This window comes from Manis javanica, chromosome 10 (assembly GCF_040802235.1).
Source record: "Manis javanica isolate MJ-LG chromosome 10, MJ_LKY, whole genome shotgun sequence".
In the NCBI taxonomy this organism is placed as follows: Eukaryota; Metazoa; Chordata; class Mammalia; order Pholidota; family Manidae; genus Manis; species Manis javanica.
In genome coordinates, this window is record NC_133165.1 from 90,778,110 (window position 1) to 90,797,779 (window position 19,670).

General features: G+C 37.7%; 1 protein-coding gene across 17 annotated transcripts in view; it reads right to left on the minus strand.

The window, feature by feature from the left end:
• ATP2B1 (ATPase plasma membrane Ca2+ transporting 1) overlaps positions 1-19,670 on the minus strand; it is a 118,970-nt gene that overhangs the window by 70,953 nt on the left and 28,347 nt on the right. For 8 of the 17 annotated variants that reach the window (XM_073213608.1, XM_073213607.1, XM_073213601.1 and 5 more), the window contains one exon: positions 341-8,294. The exons of 6 other annotated variants lie outside the window; for them this stretch is intronic. The gene's annotated coding sequence lies outside the window, so the exon portion shown is untranslated. The remainder of the gene's footprint in view (positions 1-340; positions 8,295-19,670) is intronic. 3 more of the 17 variants (XM_017662422.3, XM_017662426.3, XM_073213602.1) reach the window with 2 other exon arrangements.

The window sequence follows — 19,670 nt, forward strand, 5'->3', positions numbered from 1 at the left end:
AAAAATAAAGTTGGCAATATTTAGGGAGGCATAACTCTTAACTGTAAATTTAACATGAGATTTGTTTTCTTAATTAAAAACCCTAGGCCTCAAGGATTATTTACCCAATATTTAAACAACTGAAGACAGAACTAAGGGTAGAAAACACTTTTTCATTTCTCTAATCTCTTTTTTATTTATACAGTTTGATAGTTGATGGTCTTTTGCAATTTCCAGCTGAGGTTACTAAAGATGGGCTCAGTAAACCAATACTCACTTTTGCAACACAAAGAACCTGTCTGAAAATAAGTAAGCCATATTTTAAGAAGTTAGGCAAGAATTTGATTTATAGTGAGCTCACCGAAGTGCAAAGAATATGGACATCGGGAGATGTGTTGAACTGTAACCACTCCACCACGTCATGATGATCCTTCAAACTCTCTGGTTTCACACAGTTCCTGACAAGTCATTCCAAGACTGATCTGTATCTCGTGAGTGCTATTCAAGGGCAGAACCACACATGACAAGTCATCATCATGTGTAACTGTTCCACTTTAAAGATTTCTTCTCTGGTATAGCATCTCCCCTTATTTCTCCTTACTTATGAGGAGTATTGGGTGTACATTCTGAACTCCAGGCTCAAAGGCAGTCAGTCAAGACCCCTGCTGATCACACCTACCTCCCTAAAAAAATTGAACTTCCCAATGGTCAGTGACTCCAGTTTTGCTCTTAATTAAGCCTCACTTGCTCTTTCACCCTCCTACCAGATGGATACCTTTCATTAGCTACCCCTGAGTAGACATACCATCTGGCAGGGCAATGCTGGTTAAAATTTTTTTAACTGAGTTCTTAGTTCCATTGGAAATGAATTTTTCTCAGTCATATATGACCCCTGACACATGTCTAACTGGCTATCATGTTCCTCCTTCTTTCCAAGCTCTTAAATCACTGCAGCTCTTTTTTTCTACCCAGGATTCTCATGTCAGACCTTGATTTCCTTGACTGTCATGGCAAGCCACTTAGTACTGGTTCCTAACCAGTATTTCCAGATACATTCTAACACATAAAACATCATTCCCTCTCCTCCCCACCAAAACAAGCCTCTCCTGGATTTTGTTAACCAAATAAGTTATCCCTTCTTCATGCCTCCTTTCCCCATACCTTTTAATAAGGTCCATCCTCAATGCTTCTTGGTCAGCCATACTCACCCTGACCCCCTGGCAAATTGGATCCATCCTCACATCCTGCGTTGGCTGCTTATGATGATGAATGACCTAAGGTTTCTTCTCAGTCCCCATTCTCCTATGTAATTTTGTGTCATTTGACAGTGTTCTTCCTTCCTATCCACTATACTGATTACTTAGTTCTCCCAGGCCTCTTCCTTAGCCCATATTCCTTGGCTTTTAAAATCTTTACTATACACGCTAACTGAGGTTATCACTAAGGGATCCACCCACAGACCTCTCCTCCCTACAACCTCTCTATTGGCAGGTGATACCACATCATGATCTACATCTAAGAACTTGATCAAGCCTCAGGCCTGTGTTTTCAACTGTTAACTGAACATTCCATTTGAGAATCTTGCACATCAGTCACTAATATTACACTGGCCCTTCCCAAACCTACTGTTCTTCTCTGGAGTTCCTACCAGTCCCAAACATATGTTAAGTTCTGCGTCCAAGGCTCTTTCTTCAAGGAGTTTACAGCCTAAATGAGGGAGAAAAGACAAGTACACAGGCAAATACAATTAAGTGTTGTAGAGTATCATGAAAGAGTTGGTGAACACAGAGGGATAAAGTGTTCAATGGGTATAATGGTTTCAAGAAAGGCTTCATTGTCAAAAAGATACACCTAAAACTGAGGCAGAGTGAGGTAGGGTCGGAAGTGACTGAAAGCACAGAGGTATGACTGACAGTTTGATATGCCTGAGCACAGGAGAACAAGGAGGCAGCATGGGGAAGAGCCGATACTTTGATATCTACTTGTACTTTATCTTCTATCCTCAAATACAACTTCAGCTTCCTGAGGGCAGTAGCCACAACTTCTGTTCCTTTTATAGCTCTTCAAGAGGCTGAAAAATGGCTTAACTGTTCACTAGAATAAAAATGGACAGGAGTAAAGTTTGCATTGTGAAAGATTAATGCAATTAAAATCCTCAAACTCCCGAAACAGAAAACTGAACTAAAATAAATGCACACACACATAAAAAAGAAAACCAAAACTTCAGGTTAGCGTAGTACTGACGGGGAGAAAACATGCAGTTTTCCAAAGCTCCTGGCTTCCTAATTCCTTTGGATAATTTTTAATACAGGTGGTTTAAGTTATCTTATAAAATTAATGAGAGACTTGCATTATCTTTTGAGAAGATCAGACCATGTTTAATTTCCTTTCACAGCAATTGCAGAAAGTAAAATGAAGCATCAAGGAAGGAGTACTTTGAAGGTGGTGACAGACGCTGGGCAGCATGTAGGCTGTAAGCACCTACCGTCAGTAGAGGTCTTCAATAGAAGACATACTGACAGCTTTGGCATGGGTATCTGAACCAAACCCACATCCCTCCTCTCATCCATTTGTTTCAGTATTCTCATTCTCCCCGCCTTCTTTTTCTCTGGGTAAGTTTCAGTCTCCTGGTGTCATCTTCCTTAATCAAAATTGGTCTATTTCCTTTTCCTTTCTATTAACTTCTCCTCCTAGGAACAGTTTAAATGCCCCCTCTACCTGACCCATGCCATGAAATTAGTCTATTTCTCTCTGCTTCTGCAGTTCTTTCAAGTCACAATAACATTAAATGTGTGCTACAATTATTTGTGTCCACAGCCTTCTTCCTGAGTAACTGTAAGCGCTAAGGGCAGGATGGTCTTGCTCATTTCTGTGTCTCCTAGTGACCACTAGAGCAGCTACACCTTGCCCACAGAAACTACTCAATATGGGGTAACTGAACTGAACTGGAGCACGTGTGGCATGTAATGAAGACAAATAGTGGTCCTTTCAGCCCATCTGGGGTACCAGCAAATGAGATTGTCAATTCCAGAGAAGCAGAGATTCGTTAGCATTCAATAGGATGCTTGGCCCACCACCGAATCCTGACTATGATGAAGGCAGGTCCATAACTTCTCAGATTTCATTCCAAACACTTTCCTGTACCTGCTGAGTGGCCTTGGGCAATTTACCCAGTGTTTCAGCTTCCTCTTCTGTAAAATGGGGGTACCATTTGCCTCATAATTTTTGAGAAAGTTTAAATGAATTAATACATAAACTATCTTATAATCATCCCCATGTCTTCATGCCTGGCATGTCTTGGCATGTAACAGTATGTACTCAATAAACTATGGCTATTTGTTATAATTAGTAGCAACATTTTAAATTAGTTTCCAACAGACTGCATACAGTAAACACTTAAGTTAGCCTACCTATATAGAAGGCGCATGATACATATTTGTTAAATGAAGAAATTTAATTCAATATTTGAATGTGATGTTCTTATATATAATGACATCTAAAAATATTTAAGAATTAAAAGCAAGAGGGCTATACCACACATCCAGAATTTTTAACAGCTAATCTACATACTAGATTGGTCTACTTGAAAAAGTATAGTAGAGTGACACCCTAGAGAGGGAAAAAGGTTTTCTTCCCACAATTAAAATTAGATGATTAACTGACAAAGATTCTTGGAGACTTAAAAAAATGATGACTAAGAAAACTAAATGCCAACCAGGCACAGGAACACTCTTTGTGATACAATATTCAGGAGGAAAACACAGAAATACATTTATCCAATGACTATAATCATACAGATCACATGCTGTACATGCACAAGAACTAGAAAGGATGAGCGGGAAATGAGCTACGTTGTCCGAGCAGCCTCCAAATTATTTCCTTTCCTAAATATTTTGGATGTTATTTGAGCAAAATAAAACTGAAGTATCTCTCTTCAACTGTTAGGCATTATTAATTTGATCTATCGGCATTACACTGAAATTCTAGTTCAATGGAAGAATTTGCCAACTCTGGTACTGTGACCCACAACATCCTTACCAAAAATGTGAACATTTTAAAGTTAAGGGCTATGATCTAGGAGATCATGCACAGTACGTATATTGAGCAGCAAACACTGGTTTAGTAATCTTAATAACTTTACTAAAAAATGCATTATGTAAAATAGCAATCAAGAAAGTACAAATAATCATATGTCCAATGCTGGCCTAAACAAAAGAGACTAAATGTAAAGAGAAGAGGAAAAATGGCATACCACACAAAAGACACAAGCACACATACAGCAAGAAATTTCTCAGAATCTGATCACAGGAAGAGAAGTGCAATGGTACAGCCCATTGCATGTAAAGCAAAGGCTTCAGAACTGGTCAACAGACTTAGCCTCTCTTAATGGAAACTGTTGGGGCCATCTGGGAGGAATTAAATTTTAAAATCAGTGTATTAGATTAAGCCATATGACACTGCCATTTTTGAAGATGAAAACCAGTAGAACATCAGCAATTTCATTGGTTCAACCTAATGTAATCAACCAAGAAGCACATCCACAATGAGCATCCTAAAAAGAGCAAAATGGAACTCAGGACTCAAGATCTGACATTATTAGCGAGATGGAATGAGCCAATTTAACTTAATGGGAGAAAAAGACATTTAACATTCAGAGGCAGGCTGTCCAATCATGAGAGTACAGGCAAAGGATAGCCATCAGAACAGAAAAAGAAAGTCTGGCCTTTCTCATTCAAGCAGTGTTAAGAATTCCAAATGACAGAGAGGTTCAAGAAATATTTGTATCTTAACTACACACAATTGAAACACTGATATTAGTTATCAGAGTTAATAGTAGGATGCTCTGACAAGTACTGTGCTAAGCAATTTACAGTAAACTCTACCTAATCCTCCCAATACCCCAAGAACAAGGCACTATTATTACTCCCAATCGCCAGATGAACTAACTGGTCTTGGAGAAGTTAAGAAAAGCCTGAGTCTGTTACACATTCCAAACATATTATACCACTTGTTCTGCCTACACACTCACTAAGCAACCTCCTAATTATAATGTGGTTTCCCATGTGGCAAATCTGTGGGGAAGAAAATGGCCTAGCAAGGACTTGAGAGTCTGTTTCCCAGGACATTTTTTTTTCTTTTAAACTTAAAATTAATAAATTGGCATTCTGCTTTTTACATCAATCTCATGAGCTTAGGTAACATGAACCTGACCCCAAAAATCAATTATTAGAGTATAGATGAACTGGTTTTCAGAGGCTGCCAGACTCAGACTCTTTACCATAGTTCATACTAAAGGATTGAGGGCCTTTTGGGGGACGGCCAGTATTCATTCTCCTAAAAGAGGAGATACCTCAACATCATTATTACCAATCTCTTCCTTTCTGAAATCTCTAGAGTACCAACACACAACAATGAAAGGACAAGATTCTAATCCTGACTCTGCTGTGACATTTAATCCTGAGCAAACCACTCTATCCCTTTACATGGTCTTAACATTTCTCATGTATAAAATAGAGGAGTTAGGTCCAGTGATCTTATACTCCTTTCTTCTCTAACACCTATGACTGCCTATCCTGTGAAACACCCCTCCCTTGCCTTCCATGTGTCCTTTCTTGTTTTCTCTCTCTCTAAGCATTCCTTCTGTGTCTCTTGAATGGCACAGCTGCCTCCCTTTCTGCCTCTTTACCCATCCCAGCAAAATCTGGGTCCCCTACTTTATCTCACAGCACTCACTATTAGGACTCCAGATTGGTATTTATAAACACTACTTGCACTCCTTATTTGACTACTGTGGATTATACAGAAGCTGGTACGATATTCATATACACTTGAAGCTTTGAAAAGCTGCACCTTTTTTCATCTGAAAAACTCACATGTAATTCAATAGTCTTGGGTTCAATTATTACAACTGGTTATTAGTATTTCCTTTTCCAAATTTTGTGTCTTGCTTCCACTTACTTCACCTACAAAACTATACTTTGGAGCTTCATTGTTCTCTCATCTCCAAAACCTTGATGGTAATTTAATTTTTAGTTCCAACCACAAGCTCAAACCCCAAAACTCCATTCCTATTACCAACTGCCAAATTCCTCTAGACCTAGCATTTCCAAACTGAGTCTTAGAAAAGGCTAATTCACAGTATGGTAATAGCTATGATGTGAACAGGTTAGCACATTAAGTAGGTTTCTTTATAGTCAATTTTTTGTACCCTCAAACATTTCTGAATCTACAAGAGGGAAATATTTTATGTTGCATTTCCTGAAGTTATTTTTATCTACACTTTTTTTTCCATGGTGCACCTATTAATATCCCCTGCAACCAGTATTCCACAGAACACTTTAGGAAACACTGTTCTATTCCTTCCTATTTCAGTTCAAGTATCAGCCGCTTCAGCCTAAAAGCATCCCTGATTTCACTCTCCTCAGTATACAATTAGTTGCTAAATTCCTTTACTTTTCCAATCTTACATTCATCTTTTCTGTTCCCTCAGAACACTGAATTTCAGACTCTGTCATACATAAGTTACAGATCATGTCTACAAAATAAATATCAGACATGCTGCTATTGACTCCTCAAGGCTGTAAGGAGGATTAAAAGATATGAATGTGATGAAGAGATGAACGAATGAATTTCTCCCTGAGAATTAGTTGGCATTTGTTCTTTATTACAGTAAATTTTAATTAAAAGCTTGAGTATATCCATCTCCTTGATAAAGGCTACACTGGTCCCACACATATCCAGTACCTAGCAATTGGTCACCATCCCCTTCAAAATGTAATCAGGGAACAGGATAGGTAACAGCTTACAGCTAGTTTCTCATTAATTCAAGTACTTAAGGTTGGGTTTCTCTAACTCTATATTTATTAATTGCATACCTCCTCAATTAGCAGTAAGTTTCAGAAGAGGTTTGGACCATCATTCACATACATTTATTTGTAATCTCTTACTGACATTAGTATGAAAAAAATAGGTGTCCAAACATTATTTCTTCATTCCAGGTGTATCCGAGTACCAGGTGTCAGGGACACAGTGGAAATGAGACAGAATCATCCATCTCCACAGATCTCCTAGTCTTTGGGAAGAGATATCTATATATACAATCATACAATTGTTTCACTACAACTGTGGTTAGGTGTACACCCATTGATTCTTTGTTAACCTTCGGTTATTCAGTTCATTAAAAAGGAGGGGGGGAAAATGGGCATTCAGCTCAAATAGGGTTCAGAGTAGTATGGCTCCTTACAGCCTTTTGGAACTGGCCAGAAAATTGCAAAACGGACATAGCATATTTGAAGGAAAACAGGGGTAGATAAGAGAAGGAACCTTTGGCCACAAGGTCACATACAAAATAAATTCTTTGAAATTATGCCCAGGGCAGCAACACCACCTCAGAGTGCTATCTCTCTGGCTTGTTATCGAATGTACAAGGAAAACCACCCAATTTTGAATGTTTACTGTATAGAGCACTGTGCTATCAATTTTACATAAAGCTGGATGGCTGTAATGATGATGGTAACAATAACTAAGATTTCCAAACTGTCTTAGTTTAGTATGGCCATATGAAATCAGTACTATTACTTTCCATTTTACAGTTGAGGAAACTGAAGCAAAACAGAGTAAGTAATTTGTCCAAGGTCACAAAGCTGTTAAGGACAGAGCTACTATTCACACCTAGGCAGTGTGGTTCTTACCAGTCTGCCCTACCTGCCTTTGCATACATATTCACAGAACCAGGTACCTGACTTTTCTGAAATGTTCATCTATTCAGAAATTCAGGACATATAAGCTGTCCCTAAAATTCTCCAGAAATTTTAATTCTGAAGGATCATGATGGTTAAGAGATCAGAAATTTTCATCACCACCAATATTTACTGAAGCTCACTATGTGAAAAGCATATACTACATTATGAAATAGGCTAAAAAAGGGAAAAGGTGCTATCTAGTTTACAAACCAAGAGAATCCTTCATTAAAAATGGACTAGAAAACCTCAAGTTGTCCTAGCAACTAAGCTTATGCTCATGCTTTTCACAATTTAGATGTATATTAAACAGTATACAGAGAATTGTGTTACATAAATTTTTCTCTTCAAGGTACACAGTTCATTATTTTGAAGGATGCCATACCTGTGTTCTGAAAGCAGCATTATTAGTTACTCATTCTTCTAAAGATATTATTCTAAACTTTGAGAACATTTATGTTATTGCTATGGGCCTAAAAAGCCCATTTTTTACCTTGAGAGTGAAGTACGTGGTCCAGCACAAGGTAGGCGCTTAAATGTTTCCTGATGAACAAACAGTACGACTTCACTATAATGCTAGAAAAAACATGCAAATATAAAATGCGTACCTTCCCCAATACTGCTTTTAACATAACTTACAACCGAGACAATGGGGTACTTTTACTCCTTTACAGAAAAGTGGCACCTACAACTGAAGTTCATGATCATCAAAATATTTCATGATTCAACTATTAGTTACTACTGTGATAAAACAGGTAAGAAAAGGCTCCTTTCCAGGTTGCCCCAGACTCCATAGGTGTGCTATTTATCTTTCCAGGGATTGATACTACTTTTACCTTAAAGCCCTAACTAGTTAGGACTTTTTTTTAGGTATAAGTATTTCAAAAACAAATAACAGGCTCTCCAAAAATAATGTTACTTAAAGAATAGTTAACCCATCTATTTAGGCCACAAGAATTATTTTTACAAGCTCAAACATTTATTGTCATCAAAATGTTTCCTCACTTGGGAAGGGGTTATCAGTAGAAGATGTTACTGCTTGTGTGGGGCTAGTATGTAAAACACAAAATCCAAGCTGATGGATAGAGAAAGAAGTGCAGGGATGGAGAGATTCCAAATTTCTTCTCTCCCATTGCAGGAAATCTTCGCAAGTTCTGGGAAGGACAGATTAAAGGGCCCAAAACCAAACATTTTTTATTAACTCTCAACAACAAATATTTCCTGAACTCACCTTGGACTCACAGAACCATAGAAGGCACTGCAAAAGAACTACAGACACGGTTGATATAGCTGGTGGTTGGCAGAATTACTGGTGCTGTATTTTATTAGACTGTGTGTGTCAGCACCACCTGTAACAGCATGTGACTTGGAACATTTATTTAAAAATTATCATGTTCCTAGGAAGATATGGAAAATAAGCATTAACTGTATTTCAAGTTTTAAATGAGAAGACTTTCTACTGTTTGTTTTTGTAGGTATCATTTACACTGAAAGGACAACAAAATGGTATGCAAGGAGAATACAATGTCTTCTGTAAGTGAAGACACCACTTTTACTTAACCAAGGATATATAAAAATTGCAAAAAGATGGAAGCTTATTCATTTTATAGCTGCTGACACATTCACATAAAACAAAAAAGACTTTCTGGCTCCCACGTTCTTACAATATAATTACCTTTCTAAATTCACATTTTGAAAACTATTGTAATTCCCAGATTTACAAAGCAGCCATTATATTATTATTATTATTATTATTACAGAACACAAAAGAAAAAGTGAGCTTTTTTACAGTTTCAAATCACATTCCCTTCTTAGAAGAAAATTCTTAGGAACTAGAATCCATTATGGATTGAAAACTTTTTTGAGAAATCACTTCCTCCAGCCCCCCAAAATCAGAGCTAGTCTGAAAAGTACTTCACAATTCTCAATATTAACAACTACTTCATATATCCAAGAGTGCCAGGAAAACAATACAAGGACCAGCAGAGAGAAGCTTTCTTTATCAATGCCAAATGATACTGAATACAGACCCTGCAGGATATTAAACACCTTGCAGTTTTCACAGATACAAAGCCCAGCTTTTGAGGTACTCTATGCAAAGCCCAGCTGTCTTGAGTGATTTATCCACAGGAGTTTAATTTCAAATGTGTGCTAGGAAATGGGAGGCAGTGACTATACCCTCCCCTAATCTTTCTAGCACACTAACGAACATTTTATGGAATAGTTTCCAACTGAGATTAATTTGTCCTTCAAATATTCTCCTCCTAACTCACTAACAGCAGTATCTGATTCATCATATTTTAAATGGAAGAACACAGGACAAAGCTTAGAATGAAACTTGTGGTTTACTCATTTTAAGACAGAAAATGCAACAGAACAAACATGCTCTCTTGGTATCTTCCTCTACTATCTTCAAAGGAACACTGTACTGCAAGTAACGCTATGTACACTTCCATGAGCACAAGAACTGGCTCCTTCAACTCTTTTTGCACTTACTTCTCCTGGTACCAAACTACACCAGTGTTCACTTATTCTCTACAGTATCAGAAAGTCAAATGCAAGTACATAACTTCATCAGTAGTGGACTATCAATCAAATCACATATTCACCCTGTTCCTTGCTTTTCCATCAAAACTGAATGAAAACATTAAAGACACACCATTTTCAAATGCCACAACTAGGGGAGCTCTCATATACAGATCACATGTTCAGTGAGTGGGACAACAAATGGAACAAGATGTAATTTTATAAATACTGCACCCTGCATCTAGATTTTTTGAGGGGTTTAAAAAAAGCCAAAAGTAAGTACAGAACAGAGAAAAAAACTAGGGGGTTTAGTTCACTACAAACTCAACCTAAGCTTGCATTAACATTACACTAAACAAGTAGGGAAAGCAGCCATGGATCTTCAAAGTTTCCTGAAGAAACCAATTAAAGAAGAGCATTATTTGCCTAAATAGATGTGTGTGATACTGAGGAAAATGGCTAGTTTTAGAAGCACTTGATTAATATATTCACGAGGCCCTAGAGGGAGGGGGTAAGGGCTCAAAGCACCAATGACTTCCCTCTTCTTTGAGTGGGTCACAATGGTTAAGGCAACTTCAGGGTGAAGTTACTTCTACAGAAATCTAAATTCAGATGTTCTTATGCGGAAGCATAAAGCCATCCTCCTGTTGAGAAAAAAACAAACCACCCTCCTCTTTTTATGGCAATCAGACAAAAGTATATAGGTAAATGTAACTCTTCAACTCAATATTGAAAATGTATTTTAAAAAAGTAACTGTAGACAATTTCTCAGATATAATTACAGAGACACTATTATGTCCCTACCCTTACTGCTGAAATGTTTCTCCTTTATGAAACTTTATTTCCACCACCCATGGATTGGGGAGTCAGAGCATCTAAGAGGTACCACTAGGTACATTTCCCAGTTCTGCTAAATTAACCCTTAACTTCCACAGAGAGAAACACAGTGGAGGGGTTGGTGGGGGGAGCTACACCATTGTTCACATGTTATCAATAATGAAAGAGATAATAATTGAAATAAAAGTCATACAGACTGACAATAACTAATATTCATTCTCATAGTAAGTGTCCACTGCGTCAAAGCATTATTTTAGGAAGCCAGTACTCAGGGGTGAACATGACTGTGTTCCTGCCCTAATGAACCTGTAATTCTACTAATTATCAGTTTCCTCCATTTGTTTTCTAAGAATGATAAACACCTGAAGAAGGCCAGCATGCAAAGGAGGGGCACCATTTTGGTGAGGATGAAGAGGGCCATTTGATGGTCTCCTCAACAATGGCAAGGAAGCAGCCTCCAGATACGTGAAGAGCACTCCTGGTGGAGGGAACAGGAAAGGCCTGAGTAGCAGTAAGGCTGCAATGTCCAAAAGGGACAGAAAGGAGGCCATTGCAGTCAGTGCAATGTACAGGGCAGAGAACAGCAGAGGGTGAGCTGGGAGAGGTGGAAAGGGCAGGACACTGAGGGCAAGGAGTTTGAGTATTCATTACAATATGATATGGTCAGATTTGTGCTTTAACATCATTCTGGCTTCAACATATGAATAAAGATTCAGGGAGAAGGAATGAAACTGTAACTACTTTTGTATTTTTCTTATTAGTAATGGAAATAAAAATCATAACATCTCCATAACAGTGGAGGAGTCTAGGACACTGCGTGAAGCAAAATTACTAACCTACCGACTGCCACTGCCCTCTTGCACAACAGTCTATGTGAAAGACTTTTAAATACTGACTGAATCTACAAATAATGAAGATAAAGAGGATGATTTGTGACCAGAAATAAAGGTGACTAACAGAGTGCCTTTTTTCTACTCCTCAGGCTTCAGACCATTGTAATTCCACAATGGAAGTCAATCCCTTCATGGAATAGAGGAGGATTAAATGATGTGACTCTGAAAGGTTTAAAAGATCATTCTGAAAGTGAGGCAGCATAGGGAAGAGCAATAGGGACTCTATCTTGGGGCTTAAAGGTTAAAAGGCTAAAGCTCCCAACATGTCTTTTAAGAAGAATTTATGGTAAGCCATAAGCCAGCCATGTGGTCTACTATTAACCTACCATGTCTTAAGCCAGAAGGGACATTCCCAGGGATTAATGACAAGTCCTGTTTCCAAAGGGGGAATCACTGCCCTGAGGGAGGAAAGAGAAATTACAAAACCTCTTTTGTATCAGTTTATCTTATAGAAAGATCAAAGAGCAAGTTCCCTGACCATGTTTTGGGAAAGCCAGCGAATCAACATAGGCTGACCATATGAAGTGGTGGCACCAGAAGCTGAATGACAGAGATAATATCCTGAAACAATTCCTTGATACCACTCCTTACAAACCCCTCACTCACCCTCTGAAACTGCCTTTACAAGCCTTATGCACAACCTGCACGAGGAGCACAATTTCCCTTTTTCTTCTCAGCTCCCTTTAAATGACTTTGCCACACTTGTCTACCGCCCTAGTTCATATTACAGTGTTGTTAACTATAGTGATAGCTCTCTTCCTGGAGCAGGTCCTCCATCTAAATTCTTTCTATGCAGTTAAGGGTAAGGTCAAAGATTCTTTCTGACTCTTTGGGTCTTGACAGTTTTCAGCTGTGACGTAATCTGCATGCCAAAGCAGCACAACTTGGGGTGGCCTGCCCGTGGTCCCTACCATGGTCATCCACACAGCAGGGTTTCATGCACTTTCTCCAATATAGTTAGACAATATGATAACAGCTTTAGGACTGAGGGCATGCCTTCTGGCTGTGGGAAGAAGGAAACTATTTTGAGTCCCTTTTACGAATAGAAATCAAGAGTTGCCTTAAGAAACAACTGAAGTACATTGACAGAAAAGCTCAGTATCAGCTGTGCAAAAAGTCACAATAATTTTGGTATAAAGTCTTAAAATTTAAATAACTGGAGGGATAGTTTCAACTGACTTATTCTCCAAGGGCTCCTCATTTACATATTTATACACATTGTGGCAGTCAGGATGGTAGATAGCCATCAAAGTACAGTATTTTGTGAAATCAGGTGTTTTACAAGAATTATATAAAGTTCTTTGTTGCTGAAGCAGCTAGCCAGTAATATCTACATTTATATTTTCCACTTCATATTGTTACTTCCATGGGAAAGCTTGTACCACAACCCCTATGCTGGTTTATACTCCTGAGTAGATTCAAAATTGCTTACAGCATTAAAAACACTCCTTGCTTAAGGTTCTCAGAAAAAAGGTAAACATTACACTAACTTTTAAGCCAAGTCCAAGAAAAGGCATTTGAAGATATTCTATGAAAGGGGTTAGCCTAAACCACCCTCAGCCTGTTTTTCTAGGTTCTAAGGCTAAGAATGGTACTTTTTATGGTTTTAAAGGTTTAAAAAATAAAAAAAGAACACGCAACAAAGACTGAATATGATCTTGAAAACCTAAAATATTTAGTAGCTGACCCTTTACAGAAAAAGTTTGCTGATCCCTAGTCTAAGGCCAGTAGTTTCCCAAAGCTACTTCTGCATCCAAATATGAAGAGCTTAAAAAAATTACAGTGTCCTAGGCCTTACTCCATACCAGCAGAATCTGAGTCTTCAAGAGCAGGCCCTAAGAATCTTAACTTTAAAAAGTTCCTCTGGAACTTGTGAGTTAGGAGGATAATGCAGCCTGAATCCTGACCTCTCCCCTCCAAAATATATAATCACAAAGAGTACAACAACACGGCATATGACCAGTATTATTAAGAGAGAACATACCACAAACTTTAAATTACCTGTAAGTAAATAAATAAACACCAAAACCCAAGAGCTCCCACTGCCTCTGCAAGCCTGTGAGTGCACAGGTACAGAAGCTTAAGAGATGGTCTGAAAAAGAGAGGGGCCCAGAGGACACAGATAAGGCACAAACAAAATTAACTGCAGAAAAGAAGTCCAATGCCAAGTGCTAAGAATACTGATCCCTGGAATCTGGTAGTTCCCATCACCAGCTGCATAAGAGGAGAAAGGAAACAGCAACAAGAAAACCAGGCTCAAATGAGCAGTGTTTGTTGGAAAGAGGCAGGTGAAAAGAGAAGGGAGGTGTCTCATGGAGATACAGCAGTGTAGTAAAAGAGGGATAATTTAAGGATCCTGCAGAAACCAAAGAGAAGAAGACACACCAATTCCTTCCTAATTCCTTTTACTACTGCCATCATCCATCAAAAAATGCCCCTTACTACTTTGACAGAGGCATTTATGAACTAAGAACCTTGTTCATAAAATGGCCAGGAATAGGGAGGGAAAAAAAATCAAACCAATTACATACAAAGCTATCAGAGGAAGTAAACAGAAGATGGAAATCACAGCCCTTCATCTGATGAGACACTGTCCCCAGAAAACAACAATGCCAACACACACTAGAAAACAAACAAAAAAATTAGATAACTGTAAAGCAGCATTTCTAATTGAATTAAATACCCTCAAGCAAATATTTGGAGATATTAAAAACAAGTATCACCTAGAACCAAAAACTAAAAACAAGAATGAACAAAAATCCATTAAGAAATGCAATGAGAATGGGTCAATCTCAGAGGAGGAATGAGAGAAAAAAATGACAAAATCATTATGAAAATTAAGAATAAATTGCAAAATGCTCAAGAGAGTACGGATTTGTGCAAAAATGTATAAAGAAACATTGAAGAAACACCAGAAAATAAAAGAATGAAAATCAGATTGAGTAAAAAATGTCAGAAGATAGTATCTGACATGTAAAACATGCAAGGGATCCAACATTGTGTAATTGGAGTTCTTCAAGAAAAAAATGGAAAAGAATTAATTATAATTCAAGAAATCTTTCCAGAAATAAGAGAAAATCTAACCATGGCATTGAAAAGGTCTGCTGTATACCTGGGAAATCTGACCCAGAATAATCTACTTCAAGACATCTTATTAGAGTTTAAAGGACAAAGGTAAAAACCCTTGAGGAGAAAACATAAACAAAAAAAACCTTTAAAAAGTAATAAAATCAGACGTCAAAATAAAAACAACAGTAGAGCAGTATTTTAAAGAAATTTAAGAATGTAAGAGCCAAATCTTTCCTTTAAATACTAAATCTACAGAAAGAAAAAACAGTTTTGAATGTACCAGAATTCAGGAATACTATATAAAAATGCCCTTGCTGCAGAATTTACCATAAGATGAATTTCATCCAACAAAGACATAATTGCAGAAGCTTTAGCGAAAGGATTGACGGTGGGAACATAGTTAAAAGAATAGAATGTACGTGTTATACATGCTTACAAAGTAGAAAGAACACACAAATATACTAAGTGACAAAAGAGGAAATGACAAAATAACAAAAGAGGAAATACGCAGAGGAAATTCCAAAAAAATAGACTGAAGACCTCTATGTAAATAAAACTTAAAAACTTAGATGAAATGGATCATTTCCTAAGATACAGCTTAGCAAACTGACCACAGCAGACATAAAGAAACAGATAACATTACCAAAGAAAACCCTCAACAAAAAGAGCACCAGTCCCAGAGGGTTTCACGGAAGAATCCTACCAAACCTTTGAAGACCAGAGACCCAACCCAAAGGCTACACTTATTACAGAGAACAGAAAATAAAATTTTCAAGTTTCTTATGAAACAAGTGCAACATTGATATCTAAACCTAATAAGGATAGAATAAAACTGCACACTAATATTACTTAGGAAATTTGGTGCTAATATTTTATTTAGGATTTCTGTAAAAAAGACTCTAGCACCACATTAAGGAAAAAAATACACTATGATAAAGTGATATTTATACCCAGAACACAAGGATAGTCTGAAATCAGAAAACCTATTAGTAAACAGGAATGGATACCTAACACGATCTTGAAGTCAGATATTTATTCATAGGGAAATACTAAAGGCATTCAATACTTAACATGATTCTGAAAATATCAGGCAAGGAGGAACGGGACAAAAGAAAACATGACGCTGTAACAACTGAAAAAGAAAAAGAAAACAATCTCTATATATGGCATGATAATACACCTGGGAGACCCAACCTCCAGAACTAAAGTAAGAGAATCAACGAAAACTAACTCAACGATGAAACAACTGAGTTAAGGTATAAGGTATAACAGAGAGATGGGATTAAAGATGGCGGCATGAGAGGGGAGACAGAGACCTCCTCTTTAAACCATATATAATACAAAAATATAATTAATACAACTAATACTGGAAGAGCAACAGGAAAGAAGGCTGAGTCAGACTGCATACAACTGAAGAAAAGACCTGACGAAACAGGGTAATGTACCAAAGCTGTGACCTGGTGGGACCCAAGCCCTTCCCCGACCTAGGCTCACCAGCGGGAGGAAGAGAAACAGAGCAGGGAGGGAGTGAAGGCCTGGGACTGCTAAACACCTAGCCCTGGAGATCTGCTCTGGGAGCACAAAACTACATTGCATGGTGTTCTGGTGATTAGGGGGGTCAGAAAGCTAAGACAGGCAGAGTACCTGGAGAGACTGAGATTCCAGCCACGTGTGGAAAACAGGGATCTTTGAGAAAATAAACAAAACAGATAAACCCTAGCCAGATGTATCAGGAAAAAAAGACAGTCTACACAACAGAATGAAAAATGAGAAGGGAAAAAAATCACTGTGGACACCACAGAAATACAAAGAATTATTAGAGAATACTATGAAAAATTATATGCTAACAAACTGGATAACCTAGAAGAAATGGACAACTTTCTAGAAAAATACAACCTTCCAAGACTGACCCAGGAAGAAACAGAAAATTTCAACAGACCAATTACTAGCAACAAAATTGAATTGGTAATCAAAAACTACCTAAGAACAAAAACCTTGGACCAGATGGCTTCACAGCTGAATTTTATCAAACATTTAGTGAAGACCTAAAAGCCATCCTCCTTAACATTTCCCAAGAAGTAGAAGAGGGAATACATCCAAACTCATTCTACAAGGCCAGCATCACTCTAATACCAAAACCAGGCAAAAATACCACAAAAAAAAAGAAAATTACAGACCAATATCCCTGATGAACATAGATGGAAAAATACTCAACAAAATATTAGCAAATCAAATTAAAAAATACATTAAAAAGATCATCCATAATGACCAAGTAGTATTTATTCCAGGGATGCAAGGATGGTACAATATTAGAATATCCGTCAACATCATCCACCATATCAACAAAAACTAGGACAAAAACTGCATGATTATCTCCATAGATGCTGAAAAACATTGAACAAAGTCCAACATCCATTCATGATAAAAACTCTCAACAAAATGAGTATAGAGGGCAAGTACCTCAACATAATAAAGGCCATATATGAAAACCCCACAGCAAACATCATACTTAACAGCAAGAAGCTGAAAGTCTTTCCTTTAAGATTGGGAACAAGACAAGGATACCCACTCTCTCCACTTTTATTTAACATAGTTCTGGAGGTCCTCACCACAGCAATCAGACAACACAAAGAAATAAAAGGCATCCAGATTGGTAAAGAAGAAGTTAAACTGTCACTGTTTGCAGATAACATGATATTGTACATAAAAATCCCTAAAGAATCCACTCCAAACTACTAGATCTAATATCTGAGTTCTGCAAAGTTGCAGGATACAAAATTAATACACAGAAATCTGTGGAATTCCTATACACTAATGATGAACTAGTAGTTGAGAGAAATCAGGAAAACAATTCCATTCACAATTACATCAAAAAGAATGAAATACCTAGGAATAAACCTAAACAAGCAAGTTAAAGACCTATACTCTGAAAACTACAAGACACTCATGAGGGAAATTAAAGAAGATATCAATAAATGGAAACACATCTCGTACTCATGGATAGGAAGAATTAATATTGTCAAAATGGCCATCCTGCCTAAAGCAATCTATAGATTCAATGCAATCCTTATCAAAATACCAACAGCATTCTTCAACAAACTAAAGCAAATAGTTCTAAAATTCATATGGAACCACCAAAGACCCCAAACAGCCAAAGCAATCCTGAGAAGGAAGAATAAAGCTGGGGGGATTACCCTTCCCGACTTCAAGCTCTACTACAAAGCCACAGTAATTAAGGCAATTTGGTATTGGCATAAGAACAGACCCATCGACCAATGGAACAGACTAGAGAGCCCTGATATAAACCTAAGCATATATGGTCAATTAATAGATGACAAAGGAGCCATGGACATACAATGGAGAAATGACAGCCTCTTCAACAACTGGTGTTGGCAAAACTAGACAACTACATGCAAGAGAATGAAACTGGATTATTGTCTAACTCCATACAGAAAAGTAAACTTGAAATGGATCAATGACCTGAATACAAGTCACGAAACCATAAAACTCTTAGAAGACAACATAGGCAAAAATCTCCTGAATATATAACATTAGCAACTTTTTCCTGAACGCATCTCCTCAAGAAGGGAAACAAAAGCAAAAATGAACACATGGGACTACATCAAACTAAGAAGCTTCTGTATGGCAAAGAACACCATCAGCAGAACAAAAAGGCATCCTACAGTTCGGGAGAATATATTTGTAAATGTATTTCCGACAAGGGCTTAACATCCAAATATATAAAGAACTCACATGCCTCAACAACCAAAAAGCAAATAACAGGATTAAAAAATGTGCAGAGGATATGAACAGACAATTCTCTAAAGAAGAAATTCAGATGGCCGACAGGCATATGTAAAGATGTTCCACATCACTAATTATCAGGGTAATGCAAATAAAACCACAATGAGATATCACCCCACACCAGTTAGGATGGCCAGTATCAAAAAGACTAAGAACATCAAGTGTTGGTGAGGATGTGGAGAAAGGGGAACCCTCCTACACTGCTGGTGGGAATGTAAGCTAGTTCAACCATTGTAGAAAGCAATATGGAGATTCCTCAAAAACTAAAAATAGAAATACCATTTGACCCAGGAATTCCACTCCTAGGAATTTACCCCAAAAACACAATTTCTCAGATTCAAAAAGACATATGCACCCCTATGTTTATCGCAGCACTACTTACAATAGCCAAGATATGGAAGCAATCTAAGTGTCCATCAGTTGATGAATGGATAAAGAAGAGGTGGTATATATACACAATGGAATACTATTCAGCCAGAAGAAAGAACCAAATCCTACCATTTGCAACAACATGGATGGAGCTGGAGGATATTATGCTCAGTGAAATAAACCAGGTGGAGAAAGACAAGTACCAAATGATTTCCTTCATTTGTGGAGTATAAGAGCCAAGCACAACTGAAGGAACAAAACAGTAACAGACTCACAGACTCCAAGAAGGGACGAGCACTTACCAAATGGGATGGGTTGGGGAGGGCAGGAAGGGAGGGAGAAGGGGATTGAGGGGTATTATGATTGGCACACTCGGTGTGGGGTGATCATGGGGAAGACAGTATAGCAGAGAGAAGGCAAATAGTGACTCTGTGGCATCTTACTATGCTGATGG